Source organism: Tetrao urogallus (genome assembly GCF_951394365.1).
Source record: "Tetrao urogallus genome assembly, chromosome: 3".
Taxonomy (NCBI): domain Eukaryota; kingdom Metazoa; phylum Chordata; class Aves; order Galliformes; family Phasianidae; genus Tetrao; species Tetrao urogallus.
The window spans coordinates 5,432,402-5,438,401 of record NC_136815.1 but is presented as its reverse complement, the minus strand read 5'-3'; positions in this window follow the sequence as shown (position 1 = coordinate 5,438,401).

The following is a 6,000-nucleotide window of genomic DNA, read 5'->3' as shown; positions in this document are numbered from 1 at the left end:
GATTTGTGCCTGCATTTTCCCCAAAATGTCATGGAACTGATTCAACTTCATACATTTCCATTTTGCCATTTTGTGAGGTTTTTTGGTTTTTTGGTTTTTTTGTTTGTTTGTTTGTTTTTAGTGTGTCTCTCATATCTCGACAGACATAGTTAAAGAAAATTGAAGTACATGGCAATTGACAAATGCTCATTAGGGAAAATAAAGTAAATTAGAGAGAATCAGAACAGAACATGTGTTGTGAATCTTTGAATATTCTTATAAATAAATACACAGTACAAAATTTCCAAGCTCACAGACCCTAATTATTGCCTCTTCTGTCTGATTTGAAATATAATTTCAAAGAAACATAACTGCGTCAATCAAATGTAATAATACATAATTTAAAAATACAACCTCTAGTTGCCACATGACAGAATCAGTTGTTCTCATATTCAGACCACAGAAATATACTTAAAAATACCAGGGATTAGTCATCTGGAAAGTTTAACCTTTATAAAATTACTGGCGTTAAACCCAAATTTGCAGAAGATGATACATCAACCAGTTAATCATGCATATTTCTCACCCTGATCAATCAACCTTGGAGTACAGTACTTGGAGAACAAAGTATCTCACATGAATTGCTTTGCAGCCTGTGTGTACAAATATGGGCATGTTAACCAGTGCCAGTACTTTACAACCGCTGTGATGGGTGCAAATGGTTAATTAAGTCCTGGGGTCAGTCTCGTTTTTGGTGTTTTTTTTTTTTTAATTATTATATTATTTTAATTGAGCTGATTAAAATTGCAATTAATTACTTGAAACTCAGCCCCAAAGTATTTGTCAGTTGTTTAAAAGAAACAAAACAAAACAAAACAAAACAACCCACAGTATCTTCATAGAAATGTGTTCCTTTCCACCAAATTCTATTCCATTTGTCAGCTGAGGGACAGTAAGTGAGAGTGAATCCAGCAGTGTAAGGTGTTCTACTTGAATAGATACTGTGCAGCTGAGAAGTTACTGCTGGTGACCTCGCTAACTTTAAATATCAAAAAGCTGCAGCTGGATTTTGAGAGTTATAATCTTGACACTTTATAAAAGGGAATTTCATCAGGTTTTTCAAGACTCTAAATACAAAACAATGGTTCCAGTGTCAAAAACAGTGATTGCTATGCACATTGCATAGAGGGAAAGATAAGACAACAAGCAAGTCCTGACTCACAGATGTGTTTTGTTTGGAATATGAACCATAATTTTCTGACTTTATGCACCTGAGTGTGAAATTTGCTACATGGAATAAAGGGATAGGACAGAGGGGGGGATTCGCCTGTTCCTGTGAATTGCTTAAATTAAACAGACTTCCCGTCACGAGTTCTCTCCAAGCAAGACTAAAAGTCCCCTAGAAAGCAAGTGCTCCCAAATAAAGTTTGCACTGTTTGTTAAAGGTCATTACAATTACATAGAAAACTGTGTTTTTCTGATATTCTAGATGCTGTGACTGTCTGAACATAAGTGGGAAATTTAAAAGATGGAAATTTAATCAGAGTACTCAATGCATACTCAGAGTATGAGTATGCATTGATAGATTTAAATAGATGATAGAGGCTTTAGTCCTAGATGGTTAGAAAAATTCTGCAGTACTAAAAGTATTCATTATTAATCCAATTCAATATTAATTCAATCCTGCATTAAACTGAACCATTAAGCTGTTCATAATTTAAGAAAGCTGGCTATTAAAGTACAAATAACAAGACATAGATATGAATTGCAGTTTATTTCTGAACTCTGTGTTTAGGAATATACTGATCCAGATTCTCACTCAGAAGGATAATCCTAAAACGCATGGGTCCAAGCACCAGTATTACTTCTTTCTTGGTAAAACAGTGATAATAAACTTAGAATAAACTACTGTTGATAGTACTGTTGTACTATGTGATTTTACTTTCAGACACACATTCAAAATGCAGTGTCATGATTTGTCTAGACTGATTTCTCACATACTTCATAAGAAGATTTAACAGAAGTAGAAGCAATTCCCCAAACTGGATGTATAGCCAAATACACACGGCAAGTAAACAGAGCTTACTAACCATTGACCTATCAGCTTAAAAATGAATGCTTAGTAAAAAAGGGTGGATGTCAAGAAAAAATTAAAAATGGTGGCAACCTTCCTGTCTCTAAAGACAGTGCAGCTGGGTTTGACATGTTACACTGACCATGGAACCCACAGAATTGGTAAATAACACACAGCAAATTCAAAGCTGCTTAGATAAAATTAGTCAATGAATGGTTTGCCAAGAGGCAACCTCTGTGCAAACCAATCTCCCTCCCGGTAAGGTGAGGAAACCAGCAAAATTCTCCTTTACAGGAGCTCTGGAAGATAACAAAAATGTTCCCCCAAAAGGAACAGAAACCTATTAGACTCTGTAGTCACAACCAGCTTCAAAGTACAGTTTGAAATACATACACTACATACGGCAATATACATTAATTACATGTAAGAATATAACATACATCATGGAAAAGACACTTTCTATATACATAGGTGTGTTAGGCATATCACTGAAATGATATGTGGGGAATACAAGAACTAAACTATGTGTTATTGACATCTTAGATCAAAAAGATATGCAGCACATACAGCTGCATCTATAATACTCTATGAAAAATAACTTGATATCTTTCCACCATGAGGAATAACGCAGGTAGACATCCACATATGTAAGGGAGCATTTCTCCAGAATTGGGAAAAGTAGATTCTTACTAGTATTTTAGCATCCAGGAAGGAATTAAAAGGTTCTTAAATTAGTTGCTAAAAACCATCACGAAAACTGAAATACTGGGGCTCTTGACTTTTCTACTTAATCTTTGTATGGGAAAAGTAGAATAAATGAGGCCCTCACAGTATTTGAAGTACCAATTCTGACTAAAAAAAAAACAAAAAAAAACAAAAAAAAACCCCTAGTCTTCAGCTAGTCTTCACGGAGGTTTTTTTTTGTTGTTCCTTTGGATGAGCCATTTGTTTGCAGTTGATAGCTCTCCAAGTCTGAACCACTTGCCAGACCGAATAAGAGCAGTCCTGTTTACTATCACGCAGTTTCTTACTTTTCCAATGAAGAGGTTGCTTGAAGATGTGTAACTTCATGCATATACCTAATGGATTTCTGGCACATGTAGATGTGGGAATCAGTTTTGCACAGATGCGATTAGTTTCCTGCACAGATAATAGGATCTTCCAGTGCTTTGTGTGGAAGTAGAGAGTTGAATTTACAAAAGCAGATAAATCAAGTTTCAAGGTTATAATAGAATTTAATTCAGCCTGAGCTTTTGCATAAGCAGAGCTTGTACATATTTTTTCTTTATGCTCTTATCCTATACAGAGAAAGCCTAGCTCATCTGCATTTAAAATGGTTCCAGAGTGATGAAATTGTTTTTATAACCATTTCTACCCTGTGCATGGACTTCCCTGCATTATACTGTCTTACTAAAACAAAGAGGAAACAGCAGATGTTTTTCAGATCACACAACCTGTTGGGAAGCAGCATGTCATAGGTCTGATGGTCACAAGGTGAGAAAACAGAGCTGTCTCTAATGTCAAGGTGGAGACAACTCGCATTAGGCGTCTATGCATCACAGACTTTCCCTAAACATTAACTGTGACTAAGATCACATTAAATAAAACATGTAAAAACACGAATTAGCATCATAGTGGGAACGCAGAAGTGCAAAGTAGGCCTGGATGTATTAGATGCTGAAAGAGAGGCCTTCAAAAGGTGACAATATGATACACTTGTTGGTGCAGTCACCAGGGTTATTCTTGAGACTATCAAAGGTGTTCAGGTAATGAGATAATTTTGTAGATTTTTTTGAAGGTAAGGATTGAAGGATGAAAAGAAAAGGCATTCATGGAAGCTTTAGCCAGAAAGAAAAGCAGGAGATGAAATCAGTTAATGGAAAAGCAACTGTGTAAACTTTGGAATGACTGGGCAAAGCAGAATTGCCTAAGGCAATTTAGCTCACTCAAGAGATAGCAAATTAGGGGAATCATAAGGTCTTGCTGTGGTCACAACATTTGTTTCAAAGGGAAGGGGTAAATAAATATTAAAGATTGACCAGGAATTGGCAATTACTTAATAACATTCAAAATCAAAACTGTTGTGCATATGTATTGAATTAAAACACTCTCAAGATAATTCTATACGGGCATGACATTTAGCATCCAAATGACCAGCTGGAATGAAATATGATGGTCTGTCCTGATGATAATTTCCAAATGGAAATTTAAGTCCATAAAGAAAACAGTCATTCAGATAGGTGACTACTGCAGAAGTGCACCGTGACTAATCATTATATAATGAGATACTTACATAAACCTTCAAAAGGTTCTAACCACTATTACAAGTTCTCACTTTTCTCCTGTATCACCAATTAGCTACTTCAAATGCAGCGGTAGAAAGGAAGTGATCTTCTCTTACCATGCAGAAAGAACCAGAAAAACATACAAGTCCTAATGAAAGCTTTGGCCTGAATTCCTAGCTTTCACATAACCATGTAATAGCTTTCTCTTTCAAGCTTGGCCTATCTTAAGCAAGGGAATAGTAAAGAGGATTGGTCAGTGAATATTTATGAAACACTTTGAAGTAAAAGCTCAGTATTCCTACTAGTGATTTCCAAAGCTCTGTGCTAAGGTTTCAAACCTTAAGGATACATCCTTTTAAACCCAATCCATTTCAGCTTCCACTACAGTCAGTGGAAAGACATGATTTTGAAAACAAGTGAACAGTTTTGTTAAAGAGAAATAGGCATCATTGGAGGCCGAGAAAAGACTCATTTCAAGCCAAATTTTAAATGATCATGATTTGTCTCTAGTGTTTTTCTTGTTATCCAGCTGTACCAGTGAAAATTTGCACCTCAAAGAATAAAATAGCTAGTAATTACAAGTGTGATTCAGTCCAGTTTTCACGTACAATCTAGGCCCCAAAAAAGTCTTACATTAAGTGCACTTTCCTGTCTTCCTTCCCTTTAGCTTTTAATATTGTCTTTCAAGGTCCTGGGATCCTGACTCTTTGTTGTCCTTTTCCCTTCTTGTGATCTATTATTTCTCCTTGAGAAAATTTATTCATTTGGGCTGTTTGTCAAACCTCACTAGACAAACATATTTTACTCATTGGAGCCTGGAAGAAACATTAAATTGCTGTTTGTTGTTCATTTTTTTTCCTTCTTTAGAAAAGAATCCCACAGAGATAAATTTCATTTCAAATACAGTAATGTCCCCAACTCTGTCTGACTCCTTGAAAAACCGCCTTCTCCATTGTGAATGTAAGACTTTGCTTAAGAAATAAGCACAGCCTCCACAGATACATCAAAGCAAATGTTTGCAGTTAGAAGGGAAAGCCTTATCAATACTGCTAATGAAATTAAATTTATATAATGAAGATTTATATGAAAGGACAATACATTCAAATTCCAAGTATTAACACAATAGATGCTCACCGTACAGCTGATATTTGCTACAAAGTTAATTCTTAATATATATTTCTCTCTATATAAATCAACATAAAAAACCTTCTAAAAATGAGTCAATGTTGATTGCTATGTTGTGACAAAGTCCAACCAGTTAGATGTTTTATACTGTTAGAGATGACTTAAAATATCCTGTGTTATTATCAAGGCAATATCCTATTAAAAAAAAGAAAAGAAGAAAAAAAAAGAGGGAGACTATTACAAGAACCTCAAAATGAAAGATAAGGTAGACTGTTATTGCTAATATTTCCCATAATGTTCTGGCAGCAGAAGAAAGATAAAATCTGTGTTACATCATTTTTCTGGAATGATGTCTCATAAATTTTTTTGGAGGCTCTATAGAAGCTTTCTATCACATCCTCTAAGGAGCAAGTTGCATGGACCTAATCAAACTCCACTGAAATCAGACACCAGGCCATGGAAGAATACTGTATGTATAGGAACACAGAAACCTTTAGGTATGTTCATCCATCAATCTCAGTACTGATAGCAGTGTAG